This window comes from Anser cygnoides, chromosome 2 (assembly GCF_040182565.1).
Source record: "Anser cygnoides isolate HZ-2024a breed goose chromosome 2, Taihu_goose_T2T_genome, whole genome shotgun sequence".
NCBI classification, from domain to species: Eukaryota; Metazoa; Chordata; class Aves; order Anseriformes; family Anatidae; genus Anser; species Anser cygnoides.
Window position 1 is genome coordinate 157,021,646 of NC_089874.1, and position 27,648 is coordinate 157,049,293.

The 27,648-nt window shown below is 37.8% G+C and overlaps 1 long non-coding RNA gene across 1 annotated transcript; it reads right to left on the minus strand.

Moving 5' to 3' along the window:
* Positions 1-792: 792 nt before the first annotated feature.
* LOC136789939 (uncharacterized) lies at positions 793-17,803 on the minus strand. Its single transcript, XR_010828987.1, has 2 exons — positions 17,676-17,803; positions 793-875 (listed from the first exon to the last, which is right to left on the minus strand). It is a non-coding gene; the product is annotated as an uncharacterized lncRNA (long non-coding RNA).
* Between the last annotated feature and the right edge of the window lie 9,845 nt (positions 17,804-27,648).

Consider the following 27,648-nt stretch of genomic DNA (forward strand, 5'->3'; position numbering starts at 1 on the left):
TTCAATTCCATTCTCAAAGCACAATGATAATAATTGTTTCTGTTAAGAACATTGTCTGCATATCTATCTACATAAAGCATGGTTTTGGAATTGTGAGTCAATATAACTGGCTTTTGGTCTGGTTTTTGTCTTCAAATTTATGCCCATCTTTAACATTGTGATAAGATTTATTATGCCTGTAGGTATATTTTATTAATGTTATAAAGTTTACATTTCTGCAAGAAGTTAGAAACATATTCATATTTACAAACAATATAACCTTCCAAGTCTAAATATTTTGGCATAATGAAGTTGGTGGCTGTTCAGAAGAGTTTCTCTATACAGTGACACTTATTTACTGACAGTGAAAAAAAAAAAAAAAAAAAAAAGATGGAAAGTATATTCATTAGGTGTCCCGTTATATTATACTAATTTTGTCAGATTGAGGGAACCTCATGTCATTATCATCTACCTCATGAAAATAAGTAAGTTTGATGACAAGTACATCTCCAACAACATCCTGACATTTCTCATTCAGTCTTCTTCAAAGGTGTAAGAGGTAAATGACAACACGTAACTCATGAGTTATCATCTGTTTCATCTTGCTTCCAGAAGCAACACAACTCATTGCTTGTATGGTATAGCATGACTTCATGTGCCAAACTATATCCATACATTTCTACTACCTGCTTTCTCGTCACTCCTGCTTCACAAACCCTTTGCTCAGTCCAACCCCTTTACTATCATTATTTATGATTCTAGGTAGAAACACACCCTCAAGCATGGTGTTGACTGTGACTCACTTTTCACATGTGATGTGAAGGATGGACTTTAATGTGACATCCTTGGGATTTCTGCAAACTGAACAGCTTGTTTATCCCATAATCATTTGTCACCTGGAACATACGAAAAGAAAGCCATATTTTAATTTTGTTGTTGTTGTTCTGGCTCATGCTGATCATTTTATATTACTGCAAGAAATTATGCAACATATAATGACATACATTCATAAAACAGCAAAAATATGCTGCTGTCCGTCCACACTGAAAGCAGGAGCATATTTGGACCATCATAAGAGACAGCTTTTTCCTTGCTTTGCTCCAGGTCTTGTCCTAAGCATGGTCAGATGTCAAAAAAGTTTAAGTGATACCAACGAATAAAATACCTGACTGTTTCCACAGGAATACCTTGATAGAAGAAAGAATTTATTTGATTATTATTTCTTTACAGTGAAACAGAACACTTTGTATATCCTGAGAAAAAGGATGGAGTTTAAAATAAACCCACCATATAAATGGACTGGGTTAGAAACCTACAAAACATATTTTTTAAGGGGAAAGACAACTTCAGAAAGTGCAGAACTTCAGTCACTGAAGTTTAGGGGAAAAAACATATATATTCCTGGTTTGCTGCTTTGTTTTTGTTTTGTTTACCAATGATGAATCTCACAGTCAGTGCAGATGATGTAAACGTCTGCAGGTGATGCAGTACAGAGAAACTCAGGGTGGTATGTAAACAAGTCCTGATCCCGGAGAATTATTACCACAATCAAATGGTGTTTTACTCATGCTACTGCCATATCAAGAAGGTCCCCATTCAAGCTAGTATTGGCCTATTGCAGTGCACTATACACTGCTCTTTTAGTTGTGATAGCTTAGTGTGTGTTAATTCAGACAACTCTGTGTCCTTCCTTATTGCATGCTGCAGTCTTAGTCCTTCATCCACATGTTAATTGCGAAGTGTATGTGAAATTTTTCAGACCCACTTCTGCTGTCTGCATATGTGTGAGGGGGAGAGAGGAGAGAGAAAGTGAAATTGGATTAGTTCTCAGACAGTAGATTTTTTTTTATTCAAGCTTCTCTCAGGCTGTGCTGAGTCACTGAGTCACACACATTTGCTGCTGTCTCTAGTAGTAAAATTTCAGAAGTTTTTTTTTTTTTTTTTTTTTAATGTTGTGATTTAGGCCTAGTACAGCTGCACTGTCCCAAAGGATTCCTAGATAAGAATTAGCAATTAGGCTATTCCAGGGATCCCAGTGGGCAGTTTCCAAGCTATCAAGCAATTCTGATGACTGACAGCTCATTAGCATAGATGCAGGTTGTTCCTTGCCAGCTTATCTCAGTGTCTGGGAATGCTTGAGGGTACAAATAGTTTATTGGTGCAGATGTAGCTACAGCGTGCAGAGATTTCTCCTTGGATTTCAGATACCACCCCATCAATAAATTCAGAGAAATATTTGTGTTTCTGTGGAAAACAGCAATAACCAACCAAAAAAAAAAATGTAAGCCCAGTGCTTTGATTGTCTAATATTTCTCAACAGAGATAAAATCATTAACTAGGAACATTTCTAATAAATACATATTTAAAAAAATATATATTTTTTGATTAAGTTAAATATTAGAAAAATTGTGATGCTCTTAGCCACCACAGTGACTGCCGGCAGTTAAACATCTTGGATAAACTGGGAAAGCCAGGGAACTTCTGACTGTCTTTGTAAAGTGACATAATTCTCCTTTCTTATTTGAACTGCCTCAAGGTTTTCTTTTTATTCTAAAATTTAGGATGCATGAGGTAATGAGACCTTTTCGGTGTTGTGGTGGTACTTTTACATGATATTGTTGCAATATGGTGGCCCAGAAGCATCAAAAGTGGTTTTGGATTATGGGGATTGCAGAATGTGAAGGAGTTTCCAGATTTTCAAAAGTTTTTTCTTCAATATTAGAGACATAAATCAAAATAGTGAGTATTGGTCAAGGACACTAAGTATCTGTTATCTCCAACAACTTTCCAGCAACTCTGAGACATTGCTTCAAGCTCTCACTATGAGGTTTATGTGTGGTAGCTCCTATTTCACTTCTTATTCTGGGCTGATTTCTTTTCTTTTGGATCAAGCTTCTTGGCACTCCTGTGGGTTGAATAAATCACTAGCTAAATGCTGATAAATAAAGATCTCAATGTATAGAAACAGAAGAGGTATATTTTATTTTTACATTTTGCTTCCCACACTATAATAAACTACTGTAAAAAGTACATTTGAAACATAAGTTCATGGGTGGAAATAATCCTAAATTGGCAGCTGTTGTTATTTTACTTTATCTTTGTTTATGCCTCTCTACTGAGGAGTAGACTGTATGACTGATGTTATGAGTAAAGCATATACTAATTCTAAAATGAGGCACAGAATAAAGGTAATATCAGTTATTATTTGTCATGGAACAAAACAGCATTTCCAAGAATAGGTCAATTGTTCATTAAAGGTGCTATACAAACACAGACCTACATGGTGATCCTAATTTGAAAAATTTCGAGCTAAATGAATTTGTCTTTATTTTCATCAATGTAAATGGAAAGCTAACATAACAAGAGTCTTTGTCAATACAGAGGCAAGTTACACTGGAAAATATAACTCACTTTTGTTGAATTGGTGGACACAGAAGCCATGCAATAACTTTACATTCCAAGTTTTCTTCCTTGCCCTCAGCACCTTCATTACAATCAGCATGCAGTAGGGCATCGTGCTTTAATGATACACCAATCTGCTCAGAGTAGTTGAGGGATCCCTATATTACATTTTACTGTATTTTGTAGATACCTTCATGCCACTATAAACTTCTCTAATATCTCTACCATTAGTTTAATGGGCCTCTACAGTGCTTAGTAAAGGAACTATACTGTAGCATATTAAGAAATTTGTTAATTGGCACCTCTCACAATAATGCAAATGACATGCATAATATGCCTCAAAATATCATTTCTGAATACAATAAAGTATCTTAAACACTTAGATGTCCTATACAGTGTCTCCAGAAATGTAGGGTGTTCATTTGTGGTCTGTGAAGCAGTAGTTAATTTTCAGCAGTGTGTTGGTTGCTAGGTAATTTTTATTGTCTCCTTGCACACTTCTTCCTTAGCCTCTGCTCTATCTCTGTGCACTCAGCACAACAGATGCTTCATTACAGTTCTGTGACATCAAAGTGTCCTTCTGTGTTCAGAAGTTTTGTCCAATGTTTGCCAGGAATTTGTTTTAATAGTGTGATGAACTGCATTAAGGCAGAGCTGGATTTATTGTTACGAAATCTCATCCCTTTTGTCCTGCTGTTAAAGGCTTTGTCTTTCCTTCTTCCCATGTTTCTTTCCTTTGTGAGTTTGTGCATCTGTCACAATGAGAAACTTCACTCCATAGCACATCCTTCCCTGGGATAAGGAGTTTGAAGTGAAAGTGATACAAGGAAACAAGGGCACACATAAGCTCATCTTGAAGCACATATTTGGAGAAAAGTAACAGAATAACAGAGTGGCTGATGTTGAAAGGGTCCTACAGAGCTCATCTTGCCTAACCCACTGCTCAAGCAGGTTCAAAATAAACATGTCCTTTATGTTTATATAAACTTTCTCAAATATTCTGTATTCAAATGCAAAATATAACACACATGTACTTAACAGTTATAGAAGACCTTCCAGAAAACAGTACAGTGCTGTATATAAGTAGGATCAAGTCCTCAAGTGCTAAGGTAACACTTCTAGGGAAATAAAGATTAAAATAATGTTTCAGCCTGTATTACCATGGGATTTTTCAAAGGAATATAAGTATTACAATCCTGATTTTTCAGATAAGACTCTAAATTGTTTGAAGTCTTTGACACACTTATTCTGGGTGCCTTCACAGTATCACAGTATCACAGTATCACAGATTTCTAGGTTGGAAGAGACCTCAAGATCATCGAGTCCAACCTCCGACCTAACACTAAGTACTCCACTAAACCATATCGCTAAGCTCTACATCTAAACGTCTTTCAAAGACCTCCAGGGATGGTGACTCCACCACCTCCCTGGGCAGCCCGTTCCAATGCTTAATAACCCTTTCGGTAAAGAAGTACTTCCTAACATCCAACCTAAAACTCCCCTGTCGCAACTTTCGCCTATTCCCCCTCGTCCTGTCACCAGGCACGTGGGAGAACAGACCAACCCCCACCTCTTTACAGCCTCCTTTAAGGTACCTGTAGAGAGCGATAAGGTCGCCCCTGAGCCTCCTCTTCTCCAGGCTGAACAATCCCAGCTCCCTCAGCCGCTCCTCGTAAGACTTGTTCTCCAGACCCCTCACCAGCTTGGTCGCCCTTCTCTGGACTCGCTCGAGCACCTCCATGTCCTTCTTGTAGTGAGGGGCCCAAAACTGAGCACAGTACTCGAGGTGCGGCCTCACCAGAGCCGAGTACAGGGGCACAATCACTTCCCTAGCCCTGCTGGCCACACTGCTTCTTATACAGGCCAGGATGCTGTTGGCCTTCTTGGCCACCTGGGCACACTGCTGGCTCATATTCAGCCGACTATCAACCAATACTCCCAGGTCCTTCTCTGCCAGGCAGCTTTCCAACCACTCATCTCCCAGCCTGTAGCGCTGTTTGGGATTGTCGTGCCCCAGGTGCAGGACCCGGCACTTTGCCTTGTTGAACTTCATACAGTTGGCCTCAGCCCATCGGTCCAGCCTATCCAGATCCTCCTGCAGAGCCTTCCTGCCCTCGAGCAGATCGACACACGCACTTAGCTTGGTGTCATCTGCAAACTTACTGAGGGTGCACTGGACTCCCTCATCCAGATCATCGATAAAGATATTAAAGAGGACCGGCCCCAGTACCGAGCCCTGGGGGACTCCACTAGTGACCGGCCTCCAACCAGATTTGACTCCATTCACCACAACTCTTTGGGCCCGGCCATCCAGCCAGTTTCTAACCCAGCGAAGCGTACGCCAGTCCAAACCCCGAGCAGCCAGTTTCTTGAGGAGAATGTTGTGGGGAACGGTGTCAAAAGCCTTACTGAGGTCAAGGTAAACCACATCCACAGCCTTTCCCTCATCCACCAAGCGCGTCACTTTGTCATAGAAGGAGATCAGGTTCGTCAAGCAGGACCTGCCTTTCATAAACCCATGCTGACTGGGCCTGATCGCCTGCTTGCCCTGCAAGTGCCGCGTGATGACCCTCAAGATAATCTGCTCCATGAGCTTTCCTGGCACTGAGGTCAAACTGACAGGCCTATAGTTCCCCGGGTCTGCCCTGCAGCCCTTCTAATAGATGGGCGTCACATTTGCTAGCCGCCAGTCAACTGGGACCTCCCCCGATAGCCAGGACTGCCGATAAATGATGGAAAGAGGGCCTTGAATCATAGGTGCCTAAAGACAAAATGTCCGAAGGTGTGTCTGGGCTTAGAGCGTAGGGAAGGAAAAAAAATTGAAAATGTGCCACAGCCTAAAAATGTCATCAACCTTTCTTAATCTGTCCCTACTTAAAAGGTATGTATATGGCTTTTTCTCTGAAGAAAGAGGGCCCATTTTTTTCTGAATCGCTGAGACTTGATTGAACTTGTAGACAATGTTTCACAGTGTGTTTGATTTCACATTCCTCCTTTTGTCTTGGCTGTGTTTTGTGGATCATATTTCATTAACATTTTTATAACAGAGCCTAAATAAATAACATGGGCCTTTTGTCTGTCATTTTTCTCAGGTTTTCTTAGTGTAAGCCAACAAATTACATTGGTCTGGCTGCCCTTTAGGGCAGAACCTTGCTCAGAAGGGAAAGCTGACTCCTTTCCTAAGTTCCACATCATCAAGCCTCAGTTAAAATATTGCTCTAATAGTAACAGAGCTGGGCTGCTTATGAGCTCAGCTTGTCTTTGGACACAGAATACCACTGCATCAGTCTTCTAAGATATGTAGTGCCCACAACTATAATTTTGTGAGAATATATATATTTTTTAATGCTGCCTTTCTTTGCTCGCAATGTGACTCACTCAGAGGTCAAAAGTCTGGTCCTTCAGAGAATCTTTTTCTTCAAATGCTACATTTCCTGCTGTCACTGCCTGAGGTACCCTTCTCTTTTCAGTATTTACTCAAGTTGTTTTAAGCTTTGTTTTTCTCAAGCAAGGGATAAACAACATCAACAAAACCAACAGTAACCTATTCAGATTAATGCTGTCCTGAGCACAGGAACATTTAACTGTTTTGCTAATTTGAGTTATAAAGATGGGGCTTTGCACACCCGAACTTAGATTTCTCCTGTGCCAGATACCGACCATTTCATTTTCTTCTTCCTATTTATTTATTTATTTATTTAATGGCTTCTCATCAGGGTTTTTAGGTTACCTTTTGGATCTGTGGGCTATGTCAAGAATAACAAATCAAACAATATTGAGAAACATTCAAGACCAATGAAAATCTACTGGCCATATTACTGAATTGTTAGCACTGCCCTTGATCTATTTTTGTCTTTGGACAACTGGTACTGACTGAATTAGCTTCTAAGCACAGTTTAGTAGCTTGCATGGGTCTGAAAACATTCTTAAACATGTTTCAATTTGGCAATTCAGTTTTAGAGTCTAACAGTGTGGACACATACCATTCTGTGACAGATGGTCTCAGTATCAGAGAATCAACCTAGAATTTCACTAGTATCAGTATTGCTTAAGAGATTTGTTAATGTGGTCTCCTCCAACTCACATTCCAAATTTGAATGGTTGTGTTTTTGTCGTATTTTTTAATGTGTTTTAATATAATATGTACAAATTCCACTAGCTTTTTATTAGGTTTTATGGAAAAATGAATCCTGACAATTAAACAAAAACAGGAAGTGATGAAGGAGTAAGATGATTTGGTAGAATGAGGCACAGGAATATGAAAATGGTTAGTACAATTCAGTTTCTTAAGCACCATTCATACAGACTCTTAAATGTGGTCTTAATACTAGGCATGTGAGTAGTGTATTTAAAGTCAAAAAAGTCAGCGTTGCAAGAATGAGCCTTATTTGCCACTCTCAGAATACATGAGTCCCAGGAAATTGATGGTAGAAAAATTCCCTCCGATTCTATATGGGAGGTACTCAGACCCTCACAGTGCAGCGTGTTTCTGGTTTTGCTTTGTTTTTCCCAGAGACAAAGTGCAGTGTAGGAGTTAAGATCCTAAACTTGGGTTTGCGATACACAGGGTCTATTTAATGTTTCACTGTGGATTTTCTTTATAACCATGAGTGTTAGCTACCAGTCAGCACAAGAGGAAATGCAGCTGGGGACTTTGCCATAAGAGATGGAAGTCTACACTATTAAGGTAGTATTAGTTTCCCCAAATAACCATAGAATGAAGGATCAAGAAAGCTGTCTCTGAAAAAGGATACACCTAGACTGATGCATTAAAAAATAAGAGTGAAGAGTATACTTATTTCTCTGGAGCTTAAGTATATAAAGTGGATTTGCATAATGAGGGCTTCTGCCTATTTGGGATTCAGACAAATCACCTGAAAATAGATGAAAATTAGGTAGCAGTCCATATGTTTAAAAAATGACCAGAAGGAAATGACAGAAGTGCAAGATCTGTGTGGTGCAATTGGTTAGTGCATTCATATGTTAACTGAGAGGTTGGTGGTACAAAAGTTGGTAGTTCAAGACCACCCAGGGACATGCTGATTGAAGGTTCCTTCTGGAGCTACCTTCCAGTCTAGGCTGGACGATGGCATCTGTTCAGGTTGATTTTGGAACTCACAAGCAAGGATGGGAGAAAACTTGCTTTATCCTCTGGCTAGAGTGATTTGAGAATGCTGAGAAAGCTGTATACATATATATGCCTATATACATATATATGCCTATATATATATATATATATATATATATAAAATAGACATATAATTAATCACCATGCTGTTCAGGAAAGCACCTGGAGAACAAAGTTATATAGCAGACCAGAACAGGGCAGAGCTATACTTAAACTGTCCTGACGCCTCAACTTAGACTTTCAGGTAACAGGGACACTTGCCATGAGTTCCCTATATAAAATGGGGCCAAGAACCTTTCTTAGAGAGATTCTCATACTTCTCAAAATATTTTCTAAAGAAATACAGGCCACATGGAATCCTTGGAGTTGAATAAGCTTCTTGGTGTCTGAGCTAAGAATGAATTAGCCCTCTGTTAGGCTTAGTATTTTTCATATCTGATGATTACGTCCATCACAGGAAGACATTTTTGACTCCCAGAGACAGTAGTTTGAACTCCTACTGTGAAATAAATAAATAAATAGCTGTACATATAATCAGCCTTCTTTAGAAGCATTAATTGTTCAATCACATTGCGAGATTTCATTTTGAGGACATTTATTTTCCCCTCAGATAAATAGTTGACAATACTCCTGGATCGTACTGTGTCAGAATTCAGCTAGAAATCCTCTTGTGTTGGATTAGAGACATTATCTGTTGAAGTTCCATATTTTGCATGAGATACAAAGCCAAATCAAGATCCAAACCTCTAGTTGTCACTACAGAGCCTTGCACTCCTAACAAAAAATGCATCCAGGACTTCAACATTATGGCCAGAATCCAAGTTTTGCTATTATATTTTGGTAATGAAATTCTTCTGATTCCACTGCCTACAGAATTATTATATAGTATTACAGAGAATTTGGTGGAGGCATTTGAAATGACTCCTATGTTTTGGTAACCTCTAATGGATTATAAGTATGTTATATGTATAAAATATGATTTTAATTATTATATGAAGTTAACCTTGAAGTTTTTGTATATATAAAGAGTAAAAAAAAAAAAAAAAAAAAAAAAAAAAGCCATCAGAGAAAGAAAACAGAGTTTCCTTGTTTAAATTTGATCAGATACTATTGGTCCATTCTTTGTTAATTTGTGCTCAGATTTAATCCTGGCTGGGGAGACCAGGAGTACAACTGATGAGGTGTAGAAAGAAGGTGGTGGGGAAGAACGAGTAATAGAGGGACTCCTTTCTCCACTGCTCTATATTTTCTTTCAGAGAGCATGGGGATGAATACTTCAAGTAGCCAATTAAAACGTAAAATAATATTCTTCTGGAAAAAAATAATAGAAATAACCAATGATATGTGACAGATTTTGAGATAATGTCTGGTGCTTCCCACCTTTGTCATCTCTCTCAAATTTTTGTCTCAACGGTGGGACCAAAAGCATCACCACATCTCTGAAGAACAGAGTCCAGGATCAAATTAGGGAAGGTAAGGAAGAGGAAAAATAGGTAGTTTAACACCCTTGTAACTACCACCTGATTTTTTTGCTTCCAGTCAGAGCACAGAGACTTGGCTACAAAGTCTTCTTATCATTGTCAAGGTTGTTTCTACGCAAAAACAGTTTGACTGGTCTATTCTTTTTTATTTTTGTCTGGTTTGAATGCAAAGTTTTTTTGCGTAGTATAAACTATTTCTGATTCATCTCTATGAGAAAAACAAACAAACAAACAAACATCATCATCAACAACAAAAAAAAACATATTATATTCATATCTAACAGGAAATTCACTTAAAAAGTCATCAGCTCCCTGAGTGTTCACTTGACAATGTTTGATCACGATGACCCCTTTGTCTGTATAACACCTTCAATGTGAATAGAATCAAAACCTCAAGTTAAGCACAAAGGCAAAGGCTTTTGTTAGTAATCTGTATAAACTGTCATATATCTGTATAAATCTGTAATATTTAAATAAAATTTAATTTTATTTTTATTTAATTTTATTATAATATTTAATTTTATTTTTTTAAATAAAAACTGTAATACTGTAATAATCTGTATAAACACTGTATAATATAATACAATAATCTGTATAAACACAAACAAACAAAAACAAAATCCCCAACATACTCCAAAAAACTACCCCACAAAACAAAACTAAACATTCCCATCAACCAACATCCAATATCAAATACAGGGCTGGGGACTGAGGGTGGGAGGGAAGGACAGGGTGGGTGGGTGATGTTGTAGAAAGCAATTACCAAAAATGAACGTGTGTTCAGGGCTGCTTACTTTATTGGAAAGTAAAATGGGCCATATCCAGCTCACCAAGCATGTGGAATATATATCAAACATTACAGCCTGACATCTTCTGTTATCCTGGTTGATGAGAGCATGTATTTGAACAGAAAGGTCATGCCCAGTCGTGTGCTAAGTGTTTAGCTGGTAATGCAAAGTCAACACTTTTTTTTTCTCTTCATTCTCTCTTTGTTTAGGTAATAGAACCTAATGCAATACTTTGGATCAGGATATTGCTTTGACCTAAAATCCTCAGCTGCAGAATAATAATTTTTATTTAGTTTTGGTTCTATAGCAAAACTTATCCCAGCAATGTATAATCTTACAGAGTTCCTTTATTAGAAATATCAGTTTGTCAGTAAAATTTTTGTTGATGTAAATGATCCCAACGAAAACGTATAATAAGAACCTGTAGGTCTTTCTGCATTTCATATGTGACTTCTCATTTGTTTTTGAGACATCCATATCTGCATCCATTTGTGTTATCTATGCAAACGGAGAAGTTGAAAAGCAAGCATAGTGGAGATAAATAATAATTCCTCCACACGATAGTATCTAAACATCAGAGAAACATTTATCCTCCCCCCCCCCCCCAATATTTCTATTTATTTTCAAAATATATGAAAACTGACCACTATTAGTAATATAATCCTTATGGCAGTACAGGTTTACTTTCCCAGAATTATGGAAAATGCTGAGATTTGACATTTAAGATGCTGTGATCAAATTGAGAGACCATTTGATTTCTGATGGAGCAGAAATTCCATTTTCTCCAATAACAAGTGCTAGATCCAATGAATTATTATAACCTGAAGCAATTCCAGCTCTGTCACTGATGCTTAAATAACTTTGTGTCCTGATTTCCCTTCCCGTGCTTTGATCATCTCATCTACTAAGAAGGTGAGTCTGGACTGCCCTGTATTATATATCTGTACAATGCGTAGTATAATGAAGTTCTCATGATGCCTAGAATCACAGCTCCACCTAAAATGTTAATGATAACAACTCCGACTTCATTTCTAGATGTTGGAAGTCTTGATATATAAATGCAGAATGGGGGAGGAGCTTTGGTCTTGGCAGCTGTGATCAGAGTTTAAATTAGTAATCAAATCTTCATAGAAAATGTTCATATCAGACGTTTATTAAGATGTCTTTCCATGGGAAACTCATTAGGAAACTTATAACACTCTCAGACCTGTTTGGGTAATAAAGACTTCTCTTCATCTCCTAGTGATTACCATCTGTCACCTGAATGTTTTCTCTAGAAAAATAAGAATATTATCCCTATTTTATTTTTCCAGTATCAGATGGCAGAGTACTGTGTTTTGTTCCATGCATTCACTTACTAAAGTTTTCCAAATACTTTAAAAAGTATTCGGCTCTCACAGAAAAATATATAAACCTGTCCAAGATTTCAAAGAAAAAAAAAAAAAGTATAGCCATAGTGTGGAACACTGCTTACTGACTGTTCTTTCTTCCGATTCATTTTTAGTTTCCTGAAAGAATAGGTGCAATGGTGCAATGAAGATGTGCTCTGTATGGGGGGGGTGGTACAATAATTAAATGACAGGCATAAAACTGACACTCAAAAGATTATTAGTCATTTAAAAACACCTCAAAGACAGGTATCTAGTATGGTAGATATTTAATAGGTATTTAGTTAATGTGTTTGAATGGCATACCTAGTTAAGTAATTACTGTATGGCCTGATCATTCTTAGGTGTTACTTAAGAGTGAGGTGTGGTCAACAATGTCTTCTCCAATCTAGGAATAAAACCTTTCATAAAGTTTTCATCAATAAATGCCACTAGCCTGCCAGCAGCACTAGCACAGGAGACTTATATCCAAAGGAACTATTTAGTCTCACAAATTTGTTTGTAAAAGTAAAAAACATATATTTTTTAAAAATGTATATATGATGAAAGCAGGGAAGAAAAGGATGCAGATGTCTGAAGAAGCTAAAGTACTGAGTCTGATATCTTTTCTGTGGTTCCTTTGAAATGTTCATACTTTTGTTGGCAAATCTAAAGAAGATCCAATTAGCAGTCTAATTTTCATTTATCAGGAAAGGCCATGGAACAAGCCCACACTGGTCAACAGAAAGGTGAATGTTTGTCTAATTCCGTACAAAACTGATTTTTCAAAGAAAAATAATAAATCTTCAGACTGTAGTTATTAGATTTATACTGTCTTTGATTGGGTGAAGGCTAGGAAAGGGGATTCATCAACAACAGGATATGGTGGGTTTCCAAAGTCATCACTGAAAACCATAAAACTTATTAAAAGAAAAAAATATATATTTTTTTTTCCAGGCAAGCATAAGATTTTCTGAGCTTTTAATTAAGTTATACAAGCACCTCATTTAAAATAAAGGAAGAAAAAGGAAGAACTGAAATTGCTAAGTGTCTATCTATGCCGATTATGCGCCACGATCTGTTACTCATTTGACTTGCATCAATATCGTCTTATTCAGTTTAGTCATTAAATTCAGTGAGACTACATAGTAAGGCACTTCTCAGTCTCAGTAAGGGTGATACATGTAGTCCAGTGGACTAATTTGCAGAATAGCATACTGATTTTCAAAGAGGGTGGCAGAATTTACTGTATAAAATAATAAAGAAGGGAAGTCAAAACCTCAGCAGAAGCAGAGGTGTCAGCTGGACCTTGATACACAGGCACACACAGAGCTCAGGAGTGGCTTTGGAAACTGTCAGTGGTACATAAAAAGGGGAATGGATTTATTTGTGCCTTAAGCTTCGAGTCTAAGACAATAGCCAGTGTGACTAGATGTAATTGAATCAAATCACATACTAAAATAAATTTTCGCTTGATTAATTGTTCTCATCTGGAGTCCTTAAATTTTCTGTTGATGAACAAATCTCAGCATGCACAAAGTCTGCATGAGTGCAGAAAGTTGCTTATATTGGATTCTCGATGTGAATCTCAGAACCAAGATGATTCACAAATTCAACAAGGAATTCAAACAGGAATTTGAGTTTTGAAGGAACACCTCTCTATATCTGCGAGTCAAACTGTTCTTCATATGAACACTGCTAGAGGCTATATGTGTGATGCATAATGAAGCAAGCTTTCTCCATTAAGGTGAACTGTGGTCATTTAAGCATATATTTCATATCTTTTACTGCAGAAAAAAACCAATTGTTTTGGATTGTTTTCGATGGGTTAGAAACTGCCTGGGTAGCTGGGCCCAAAGAGTCGTGGTGAATGGAGTTAAATTCAGTTGGAGGCCAGTCGCTAGTGGAGTCCCCCAGGACTCAGTACTAGGACCAGTTCTCTTTAATATCTTTATCAATGATCTGGATGAGAGGATCGAGTGCACCCTCAGTGTTTGCAGATGACACCAAGTTAGGTGCGTGTGTCGATCTGCTCGAGGGTAGGAAGGCTCTGCAGGAGGATCTGGATAGGCTGGACCGATGGGCTGAGGCCAACTGTATGAGGTTAAACAAGGCCAAGTGCCGGGTCCTGCACCTGGGGCATGACAACCCCAAACAGCGCTACAGGCTGGTAGATGAGTGGTTGGAAAGCTGCCTGGCAGAGAAGGACCTGGGAGTATTGGTTGATAGGCAGCTGAATATGAGCCAGCAGTGTGCTCAGGTGGCCAAGAAGGCCAACAGCATCCTGGCTTGCATAAGAAACAGTGTGGCCAGCAGGTCTAGGGAAGTGATTGTCCCCCTGTACTCGGCTCTGGTGAGGCCACACCTCGAGTACCGTGTTCAGTTTTGGGCCCCTCACTACAAGAAGGACATGGAGGTGCTCGAGCGAGTCCAGAGAAGGGCAACGAAGCTGGTGAGGGGTCTGGAGAACAAGTCTTACGAGGAGCAGCTGAGGGAGCTGGGATTGTTCAGCCTGGAGAAGAGGAGGCTCAGGGGCGACCTTATCGCGCTCTACAGGTACCTTAAAGGAGGCTGTAGCGACGTAGGGGTTGGTCTATTCTCCCACGTGCCTGGTGACAGGACGAGGGGGAATGGGCTAAAGTTGCACCAGGGGAGGTTTAGGTTGGATATTAGGAAGAACCTCTTTACTGAAAGGGTTGTTAGGCACTGGAATAGGCTGCCCAGGGAAGTGGTTGAGTCACCATCCCTGGAGGTCTTTAAGAGACATTTAGATGTAGAGCTTAGTGATATGGTTTAGTGGAGGACTTGTTAGTGTTAGGTCAGAGATGGGACTTGGTGATCTTGGAGGTCTCTTCCAACCTAGATGATTCTGTGAAATGTTTCCTTATAGACGTTAGGTGTGAAAGGAATTACTTTTTCAACATAGTGGTCTGTCATGTGTTCAGATGAAACCTTTCCACTGTCTTTGGTAACTGATGAGTAAGGGCAGTGCCTAGAAAAAAATATTGTTCTTAGATGCTTAGATAAACAGGGTTCAAGCTGTCCTTCTTCACATAATGGTATAAGAACATGGAAGGCAGATCAGGGGAAAAAAAAAAAAAAAAAAAAAAAAGCTTCACACCACACTTTATAAGTATTCAGGTGATATGAAGTTTCAGATAAAGATGATCAAGGGACTGAAGTACCTCTACTATGAGAAAAGAATGAGAGAGCTGGGACTGTTCAGCCTCAGATGATGTTAAAGTCAACAGAAAGAAATATTTTCTTTCAGATGATAGATTCATACCATCTAAGGTTCAAAACAATTATTTTTAAAGGTGTCTGTTTCACTCTAATGACTATATAGGGATAGCAGAGGTGTATCTTAACAATTAAAGTTGCTGAGGTGAAGAACTGAAGGTGCTGTAGACCATCCAAGACTAGCTGTAGAGTCACACAAACAGTAGATGTGCTAACTGTCCAAGGAAATAAATAATCTTTAACATGCATTAAAATGTAAAAATATAGAACAAAAGCTTACACAGAATTAATCACAAAACCAAGAAAGTGGAATAAGTGTTGTACTATTTGATGACTGCACTAATTGAAGCTTCCTAATTCAACTTGAACCTTCCTAATTCAACTTGAAGCTTCCTAATTCAACTCTTGGAGTAGTTGTAAAGGGAATGGGCAAGGGTCAGATGGTTTGACTCCTCTAACTTTAGAGAAAGAAATGAGAGGATATTAGATTAAATATTTTGATTTGGTCAAAGGTAAAATCTGATTTCCCTGAGAACCATTAGAGCCATTATTGATTCATTTACTTGATAATCTTATCTAGCAATTTCACATAGCATAACCTGTTCTTGGTGGCCTAAAACCCTATATTTTTTCTGAGCAAAATAAAACAGGAAACTGATAGTATAAATAGGGGAAGGGAACTACCATCTGTCTCCCTGCTATAAATAACCTTTTTTTGTGGATGGCAGTGTTTGTGTTTCATAATAAAGTCAAAGGTTTCTGTGAAGAGAAAAAGAAAAAAAAGGGGTGGGGGAGAGAAAAGATCAGACACTTTCTTAGTTGGTCACCGTACTTAAATACTGTTTTAATATACATATATATATATATTAATTGCCTACATCAGACAATCTAAGTTATGTTAACATAGGAAGATTCTTTAATCCTACATAGTATGCATTCACCTAGGCTAAATTTTTCCCTCCCTATCATATCTTCCAAAGGATGCAGAGTAAATGGGTTCTTGATAATAGGACCTAATAAAACAGTGTATACAAGAATATTATGAACAGATTATTTTTTTCAATTAAATTATCTTTCCATTAGAAGTATATCTGTTGGATATTTTTCACCTCAGATTTAATGTGCTCCATTTATTTATTTAATGAAGATGTGGATGACAATGCATTCACTCTAAATTTTAGCTTTCATAATGGAGTGGCCTTTTCAGACCTCAGCAGAACCCATAATTTCCTGTGCTGAGAGCTGTACAAATATACAAAGAGGAGATTGCTTTTGCTCTGATTAATTTATTATCTAACAGATAAGCCAGACGTAGGATACACCTACATGGGCTGTTGCCCTCTGAGCAGACATGAGCTCACTCTATTTGCATCTGAAGCAGATGGAAATTTTCTCTGCCTGTGCTCCACGTTAACAAGAAGCCTTGTGAATACAAATAACGTGGTACCTAGTCCAAGCTACCAGTGCTGATAAATGTTATATCTTAACTTGTGCTAAGGGTTTCCCACAACATCTGCTCAGGATTATAGACAAAGTGAGCTCCAGTCCTTCTGAAAAAATGTTATACAGATATCTCTGAAGAGTGGAAGACAGCAATGTGGAAGAGAATTATATGATATTTTTGGATGTCTGGATGGGCAAGATAAAGAACAGGAGTAGCAATCTCTCACGGAAGTAACTGTAAATTCAAGTATGATGTCCAGTCTAAGGCAGAATCAGTTTTTTCAAGTCTTTTAGTAGTAAAGTTAATCACAAATGAGAGTCATTTAACTATTGGAGTGAGCTTTTAGCTGTCTAATAATTAGCTTTATTAACTCAGCTATTCATTTGTATTCTCTCTAGAGTCAATGGAGGAAAGCAGACACTCCCAGTCAAGTTACCTCTCCAATTACCTCAGACACTTACCTTAGAATCATCTGCAGGCAGTGCTTTTCTCTCCCAAATGACTAGTGAGAAAGTCTAGTGTACTTCTCATTTATAGGTGCCTACAATTCACTGAGATAAATCTTACTTCATAAAACCATTTTCCCATGCTCTTGAAATGTTTCCCTGGATTTGCAAAGTCTCTGTTCTGTCCTGCAACTTATCACTCAGCTACTATAGGCTATCATTCATTATTTTTACTCTCTGTTACTAACCTTATTTTCTTTTTTTTTTTTCAAATTTTTTTTTTCTTCTGCTGTGATCAGTAGCTTCCCAGCCACTTCACCCATCCCTTAAAAAAAAAAAAAAAAATCAAGAAAGAATGGTGAGAAAAATAAAAGTGATTACAAATCCATTTTACACTCACCCTCACACCAAGCTGAAATTATCCTGTTCACTGAGGCACAGGTGGTGATTTTCCTAACTTGATTTGGTCATTAAAAATCCTCTAGCTGCTTCAATACTTTTTCCCTGAGGCCCCTATCAGCACTCTCTTCTCCAGTGATTAGAATAGAGCCGATTGGCCTTCTGAACTTATTACAACCCTTTTTCTAATGATCTCATAATGACTGCAAACCTGAGCCTAGCAACCTGACAGATAATGATGTCAATTATGCAAAACAGAACTGATGGCTTTGAATTTAATATACTGTATTTGGGTTGGGGGGGAGGGGAGGGCTAGGGTGTGCTTATTTATAGTTTCACTGACTAATTCTGTCATATTTCAAAATGTCAGTAAAAGTTAATACTGGGGACGTTGGGGAACACACAAAAAGATGCTGGTTACAGGGTTCTTTTTTTTTTTTTTTCTTTCTTTCTTTCTTTTGTTTTAAAGAGGGTTAATTCTTCTTTCCTTCCCTAATAAGCTTCATTTTGTTTTGTTTTGTGTTTTTGAGTTACCCCAGTGAGATTTTAAATCTTTAGTCACTTTTTTTTTTTTTTTTTCCCCAAATGGATTTCCTCTGGGAAATCCTCAGGACTGTAGGTATGCCAACAGCCAGTGCCAGTGCATTTGTTTTTAATGGCTTCTTATTAGTATAATCACTCTGTAAACACTTATCCATGATGACATTTGCTTTATCCAGTGGTCTCATGACACTGGAAAGTTCCAGATTCCTCTTGGTTGTGAACAGCAATCTCAGCTCTGTGTATATTTTTTTTTCGTTGTTGTTGTTTGTTTGTTTTTTAAATAATATCACTAGTTAGAGGTTAAAGTATGCAAACACATTTAAGGAAAAAAATAAGAATGATTCAGTTTTTAGTGTGGAATAAGTCAAAGTTTGTTCAGATTTCTTGAGATGCTCCTTGTGACTTTGCAAGAGTGGTGCTTATACCAGGTGTGCCATGGCGGTGCTCATCTTGAGTTAGGACATCACATCACAAATCCAGTGACAGAAGTGGAAGGCATGTCCCAGACCAGTTTCCTCTTTATTAATCCAAATTATCTTTAGGCTCGCTTATTAACATCTTCCCTTGATCTCCAGGCAACATTAACCTCCGAACTCTTAATTCTCTTTGTATTATGACAACCCCCAGTGAGCTGTTCTTTTTAGAGCTCTGAGATGGTGTTCCCCACCTTCTAAAATGTAATAATTTTCAATCATAATAGGAATATGTTCCAAAGAAGCTACAAAGATTCTAGATTCAGGGTATTTTGTATAACAGTTTAGTGGGAGAAGGAAAAGTCAGAGCCCTGTACAAAAGAAACTGCAGTCTTAAAGACGCAAAGAAATCAATGATATGGAGAAGGACAATTGTGGGAGGGGAATAATGATATTACAGAAGGGGAAATAGTGGAGTAGTGTTTCAGTATAAGACTGGACCTGGGAATTGTGGAAATTACATCTGTTTATTCCTAACTGAGTAAGTCCAGAAGGCAACAATCTTTCAAACTGACATGCTACAATGCCCTTTTTAAAAAGCAGTGATAGTATTTCAGCCAGTTCCAGAAGTGGGAATAAAAAAAAAACCCTGTAATTAATGCAAATAGATGCATAATATTCTGCAGACTGACCCAGTACATAATGAAATTGACAGAAGAGCTCCTTTTGCTTTCCTTAATGTTAGACCAAGCCTCACAGGAATACAGGCAGTAGACATGTATCCCAAAGGATGATTCAAACTTTATTATTTTTCCTGCTTTATCAGAAAAAAATGAATGGATGGATTTTTTCAAAATCAGATACTTTTAACTGAGCTTCAGGATCTAATCTGTATTGATTCAGAAGTGTTCTTTATACAATTTATTAGTGGCACATATTTGCAGATGAATATTTAAATGGTGTTGTTTATAGCAGCATAGGAAATGTACTCAGTAATGATCTCAGTATTTCCCGGTAGAGAGAGATGGTGAGAAATCCTACGCAGGGATAAACTCAGAAATCAGAATTGAAAAATAAGTTATTGAGCTATCCCACCGTAATGTCATCTCACTATAAATGTCAGATTTTTCTTTACAGTGTAGATACTGTATCATCCAGGTTTTAGCAGAAAGGGTGACAGTTTCCATCATCAACTGTGATAAGACACTACCTGATTTGCTGAGCAGTACCTGTTTACTGTGGCTGCATCATGCTTGTCCTCTATACCAGCCCCACCTTGTGATGCTGAGCATAATGTCCAAAGTGGGGAACTTTTCACTGACATTAGTGGAATATTTAAAAAAAAAAAAAGGCAGGGGAGAAAACAGGGGGGAGAGGTGTTAAAGAAGTAAGCACTGAGATTTTAAGAGTCATTTCCATGCTTCCTGTGCTGTGTGGCTGCAGTCAGACCACCAATCATGGCTATGTCTGTACTGCATTTTCAGTAAATTGGTAACTTAGCATTTTTCTCTCTCTGCATCTTTCCTAGTGATTAATGTGTACAGTAAATCTTCAGGTAATTTCACTCAACTCATGGATTTTTACCTTTGTCACCCACAACTTGTCTATTAATGAAACAAACAGGCAAAAAATATTTATTTTTTTCTGCTGCACAGATTGTATACAGATGAAGACATTTTTATCTAAAAATATTTTCTTTATTATTAGATATCTTTAGATTAAGGTTCTGATTCCTTACTGTATCTCTGTATTTATCTCATGCTCCATACAAAGACTCTTCCACTAAGACCTGAGTATTTGTAAAATGGGAAGTTGTATATTTTTTGTATAGCTTCTTCTGTTGGTAACCCATTCAAAATCCCTGATTATTTTATTTTTTTTATTTTATTTTATTTTATTTTATTTTATTTTATTTTATTTATTTTATTTTATTTATTTTATTTTTAATGTGAATTTCCTTTTGGTTATTGACTTTTTTGCTGTTGTTGTTGTTGGCTTTTGTCGGCACATCTTTACTGTGAGGGTGACAGAGCACTGGAACAAGTGAGGTTGTGGAATCTCCTTCTCTGGAGATATTCAAAACCCACTTGGATGCGATCCTGCACAGTGATCCTACTTGGCAAGAGGATTGGACTAGGTGATCTTCAGAGCTCCCTGCTAACCTCAGCCATTCTGTGATTCTGTGATTCTCTTTTCTTTTTTTTTTTTTTTTTTCATTTGGATGCTTGGAATTGGCGATAAGATTCTAGCCACACTCTGAGTCACAATCAACATATTGTTCATAGTTTTGTTCCTGGCACCCAGAGTTCCACTGAATGTTTTGTACTCTTGTAGTTCGTGTTTATGTATAATTTGCTTTTCATTACCACTCCTTAGCATTTCACTACAATAAGCACAGTGTCTCAGAAGGTACCTACTTGGGCTACAGCGCTTTGGATTTTATAACAACTTTACCTTCTGCTGGAAAACCAATTATTTTGTGAAGGAGTCCAACTTTAAATGACTTAATTTTGAACAGTCCAGTGCAAAGACAATGTATGGAACTAGCAGTAGCTATTGTAGCACTCAATATATATATATATATAAAATAAATAAATAAAAATAAGGTATTTAATTTCTATCCTAAAATAAATTGATTGTTTAAAAGTAGCACTTGCTGCTGAGAGGTATGGTGAAAGTACAATTGACATTGAAGGAAATAAGTACAACAAAAGATATATCTGTAATACCGTTGCTTTTATTTTCTCTACATGCAGTTACATCTTGTGTGATGGACAGGAGAATTACTCTTTCTATCCACAGAAAAAGATATATAGCAATAGTTATTAAAGAGCAACAGGGGAAATAGATATCACATACTGAATGTGTCCGGTACACTCATATTGTTGGAAAAGAAAAGCAAAACCTTATGTACCAGGTGTGACTAATACTCCAGTTCAGCTTCTGTGCCCACTTCGTTTAATATTTTATTTCCAGACAGAATAGCTTTTTGTCTTTTGAAAATTACAAAAAGTTATTAGTTCTCCTATAAGCCATAAATTCTATCAGGTTTAGGAACAGGCTTATATGTCTCTGAGAATATGACTAACACTGATATTGGTTTTCTCAGAGCTTTAAAAAAAAAAAAAACAACTTGATTATTATTTATTATTCTCTATATGTTAAATGGTACCAGTTCTGGACTTTAAAAGTGAAAAACAACTGTGTTTGACACTTCAGTAAAAAAAAAAAAAAAAAAAAAAAAAAAGATTCAGCCCTGAGAATTTACAATGCAAAGACAAAACATAATACAGGAGGCAAATATGACAGATGGTGGTAACACAAGGTACTAAGAGGACAATCATTGCTGGTGTCATAAGCATCAGTTGTGACCCACCAGCTGCCTACCTGCTGTCAGAAGTAATTCATGGATACCCTGGCAGAGATCAGAAGAGGAAAAGGAGTGAGGTGGCTGTAGGCTGGAAGTATGACAAAAATACTTATAGTGGGAGTTTTAGATTCTTTCTGTACCTCATGTCTTGGCAAAGCTCTTGGTCCAGGGGTTGAGCAGAATTACGCATTCACTCTTCTTAAGACCATCCATGAACTGACTGACTTTTCATGGTTTTGTTTTTTTCTTGTCTCCAACTAGCAAGACAGTATTACTTATAAGGGACATGGGTATTAAAAACTACATTGCTGAAATTCTGTATTTTACAGACACAAAATAGGCTTCTGGTGTGTGACAAACTGGAGACCTATATACAGTGATGGACAATATAAGGGTATGTAGAAGGAGAGTGTTCCTTTAAGGGTATCTGGTCAAAGACCTTTCCCAATGCACCAAAGGATAATAGGAAAGGGAGGCAATGAAAAGAAACAAGTCTGGTTAGCCACAATGATCAATGAAGGCATGTGAGAGTGTGGGAATATTTATTCCAGAAGGGTTATTTCATGGAGGACTTCTAAACTGGGAGGCAATGACCTGGTCAGTTGTACCAATTGGTAAGGAAAGAGATGTAATGTGGAAATGTTGATTCAAGTAAGGTTGTTTGCGTGAGGATCTTTGGATGAGGATGATAAGAAGAAAAGGAGGAACCATAAGCAAAATGCTGAGACACAGACCTGACAAAGCAAAAGCAGAGACAAGAAGAAACAAACTCCCAGTCACACTAGTTGGTGAGCTGTCAAACTACAGGCACAACTTCCAGGAAGATCAAACTGGACTTTGCAGCTGATAAGATTGTGAACTAGGGGGAGCCCCGACTGGGAGGATGCAGAAACTGCAGAGCTCTGCAAACCCGTGGGAGTGTGCAGGAGGAAGAGAGAGCAGGAGGAACAAAGGAGGGGGCAGTGTAGATAGGTAAAAAAAAGTATATAAAAAGGGCTTGTCACATGTAAAGAGGCCTAGTCAGATTGCTTGCCTAGCTGAGCCCTGCAACCTAACACTGCAATCTATCTTCTTCTTCTTGTACTCTTTTTTTCCTAATTAAATCTTTTCTTAACTCTCTATATACCCAAACTCTTTTCTGTGTATATGTGCTTCAAGACAGACCCGGGATCCAGGCGTGGGTGCTGGGTGGACAGAGGTACTCGAGGCACCCACACGTGTGTGTGCTTGTGTACCTAGAGAGTGCAGCGTGCTTGCCTGCATCAGTGAACTTCTCGCTCTACCAGCTGGAGAGGAGGAAGGGGGCCTTGGTTATCTCTGTCTGTTTTACGTAAGTCCTGTGTGTAAGTGCTGTTGAAGGCAGCCACTGTCATGTCAGTTCACTGTGTGTCTGTGTCTCTGAGACGTGTGTTCAATTTTGCTACCTGTTAGACCTCATAAGGGGGAACGGTGGCTGCATGCCCCAGCCTAGGAAGAGACCTTGGGTCCCGGCGCACCAGGCTGGGTCCCAGCAGTTGGACAGGAGTGGTCCTGGGCCAGAGCAACTGGTGGAGGTGGCTGCACTGTGCACCCTTATCCTCCATTAACAGACAAACCCCCAAAACTCGAGGATGCATGTGTTGCTATGTTCATTGCGGTTCAATCACTTCATGGTCTTTGTTCTTCCCCCCATTACAAATCCAGACCTGCCTCTGTGTAAATTATATTGAGAGACCACAGATATCAATATATTTCAATGCATGTGCACTTGTGTAGGTGTTTATGCAACATCGCCCTGATCCTGCCTGGATAATCTCAGTGACTCTTGAGCACTTGGTTCACCATGCAGTCCCCCAGGTTGAACTTTGAAATTGAAAGATTGTATGTGGGACTTAAAACAATTTGTGGCTGAGAGTGTCTCCTTCCATTTGTCAGTGATGACAACAACAAATTTCCTTCCCACATGCTTGCCAGCAGCTAATTACTTCCTCCCTCCTCCTGTCCACAGTGAGCAATGATATCTTAAGCCACAAATAAGAGCAGCTTATTAATACAAAAGGAAAGCTGGTGACCACAACTTATTCTTGTGTGGCTTTGTCTAGTAGGATGGTAACTTTCTGAGACAAACTCTAAAGGCTGATCTTCGTGACAGTTAATTACTTATTATTGCAAAGGAAGTGAAAAAGTGAATTGGAACATGCACACAAAATCCCAGTGTCTGGTCATGCAGCTCCGCCACAGAGACTCAGGTCAACGAGGAAACTGCACTTGAAAACATGCCTGTTGGGAAATGTGCTTGCGCTATAGAACTAATATTTGGGAACCATATTTTTCTGAAGCATGAAATAAAATAGAAGGCCTGTAGAGTCCTATCTTGTCATCAACATTTTCTAAGTTCAAGGACCAGATCAGAAACACCACGGAAAGCATTGGTTATGTTCTGAAGGCTGAATGCTTTAATACTTCTGATCTTCAATACTAGAAAAAAAAAAAAAAAGAGAGAGAGAGAGAGAAAGAGAGAGAGAAAAGCTGAAAATCTAATTAAAAGTCATTAAATAAAAACACACTGCCATTGTTCAAGAATTCCTTAATCCACAGTAAAATAGTGGAGGGTAGGAGAAAATACTGTGAAAAATATCATTATGTCATGAATCAAAAAAAAACATATATTTGTGGGATGCACCCCTGAAAGTCATCTAGTTCAATCTCACACTTTGAGTGGGACTATTGTACTTACTGTGTCAGCAGAGGATTGCCTAGCCAAATCCAGAAGAAATTCCAAGGAGGAAAATTCCACAATGATGGATGTTTCATCTAAGAAGTCAATCTAATATGACTATCATCATATTCTCACCTTCTGTTATTGTTGTTGCTTGTTGATTTTTTTTTCCTTTGGATTCCATCAATAACAATGAGTCCTAACAACATCAAAGATTCTCATAACCTTTGTCTTTCTAATCAAATGCTCTCTTTTTAGCCTTAAAAAAATACTGAACTTCAGTTGTTCCTTTAATAGAGCCCAAGTACTCATCACTCTGACCTATCCAGAAATAGCAAGTAATCTGTACTCTTTCAGTTTTTATTTTTATTTTTTATTTTTCCCTTCCTGTATTCTTCATTTTCACAAAAGACTGAATTCCTGAAAGGCAAACCTAAATGATTCCAATAATAACAGTTTAAGTGAACAAACAATAGCCACCCCTAGCAATAATAAGTCAGTATGTCCTATGTTTTGAATATTTGGCAATGGGTCTGGGATAAATGGATCCTTCAGATAAATGAAATAATACACGGTTTGTTGCATCTGTGAATTAGCTGCATAAAGATAACTGAGGCAGGTAAATGATGAATAAAACTGGATGATGTACATTACAGAACAAATTGCATCAGTTATCACATATCCTTAATATAAGGGTGTACACTGAGCAAAGATGCTAAGCTAGGACTTAAAATGAATTGCTATAGAACCTGCATTGGTAACTGGTGTAGATATGCTAGAAGCAAGAGAAGTATTGATATGAGCTACTTAGCAAAGAATAACTGATGTCTTAAAACAGAACATTGTTCTGTAAATGCTAAACATCTGTGTTCTCCCTGTAACTGCCACAGTCAAGAAAAGACTTCCTTTCTCTATGTTCCAGGATGTATTGGGAAATTAGACCTTCTATCTAATCTACATGTATCTAAATCTCAAACTTTGGAATCTAACAACTTTTGAGATAGTTAAGGCCATGTTACATATCTGGGTCAGCGATAGTGCCAGGATCTCAGCACAAAGCCTTGCCCAAATTAAAGGAGCTTTTGGGGAATGCCTTTGCCATTTTAACGCAGCTATCTTCAATGAAACACATCTTAGGGGACATCATTGCTCTACACCCCCAGAAAAAAAAAGTTTTGCTATTAATAGCATTTTTTGATTCTGTATTCTTTTACTCTGAGACACAATGTGGCTATTCCTGTCACAAATTTGTTGTCACAGATACCATCATTTTTCATTTTTATAAATCACCAGCATCCTGCAGCAAATTTTACGCCTAAATACAGCTGACTCCAACTGCTAAAGCAGAGCAGAAAGTTCAAGAAAATAAATAACTGGAAATGATTAAATATTGCTTTAAATTACAAGCTGAACAAACTCATTTTATGCTCACAAGAGGGATGCCTTAATTCAAGCATATACTTAATCTTATCTTTACATTAACTCCGCTGACTTCAAAAGTTTGGTTGGTGCAAGTATCTTGCTGCAGAGTGTCTTGCAATGTGAAGACATTCATTGCTCATTTTAGTTGAACTATACTAAACTATATTAAACTATAAGGTGAAACCATGTTGTTTTATCCAATCTGTTCTTGAAAACCTCCAAAATACCACAGACTCCCCTGTAAATCTGTTCCCAGACAAAACTGGATGCAGTATTTTCAACGTGGTCTTAAATGTGGACAGATTCCATACATTTTATCCATCAAAAATCTTCATATGATATTGGCCTAAAAAATCAGGAATAGAGGATAATTTGGGGCTCTCTCTCTCTAACTCATTGGAAAATGATGGGAACTTGCAAACAGCAGATTATCTACACTAGCTCTATGTTAGACACCTCTCTCTCCACTGACTGTAGAAAGCAGTAGAAACTGTAGAGCCAGGCACTTGAGTTTAGGCTGGATGGTAAAATACTCAATGATTAAAGATAAGGAAGATGAACATCATACTTATAGACTGCTCTGTAATGTCCATTCAGAACTCATTCAAGTAAAAGTTGAGGCAGCATCTGAAGGGTCATAATGGCACATTTTGTGCTTGGTCTGCTGCGAGAATAACTGCCAAGTCATGAACCTTTCATGAACATGAAGCAGACTTGGAAACAAAAAGGGTATTTTCTCCTCTCTCTCTCTCTCTCTCTCTCTCTCTCTCTCCTCCCTCCCTCCCTCCCAGCAAAGGACCTTTAACTTTTAATTCATGATTATAAAAGGACTTGGTGTCTCCAGTGATAAGAAAAGAATATCCAGATTCATAAAATTTTCAATATCATTTATAAAATCTTTTCAATATCTGGGACTCCAGATTTCCTTTAAACAAAAAAAAAAAAAAAAAAAAAAAAAGCAAATGAAAACTAGGATTTCATGGGGATAGAAGAATCTTTGCAGAAAGCAGACACCATGACTTTCAGATGTGAAGCATACCACTGTAAATGCTTTACAGTATCTCTTGGATAGGAAAAACTTTTTCAAACTTGTGATACAAGTGATAAAATAACCTATGTCTTATTAAAGGATACAAAGACCACAACTGAATGTATGGAGGTTTCTAAATTTTAACTGATTTTATGGGGACAAAAGATCTAAAAATCTTTACAAATACATTCATGCCAACTCATTTCATGCTTAAAAACAGGGCTCATGCTTCCATGTCATTTTGGCATGTTTTGGAAGTATACAATCATCCATTTGTCAAAATAAGGCAATCTATAGTCTGTATTCATAAAACCATTCTTCTCACCTTCTCTTTCTGTACAAAGACTCTTCTGTCCTTAAATATCAGTCACCTCCTTTTTATTCTTTTTTTTTTTCCAGTGCTGCTTCATCTTTACTCTTCTTTTCCCTCCAAACCAGAAAACAAAACAAAACGAAAAAAAAAAAAACAAACCAAAACAAAACAAAAAAAACAACACA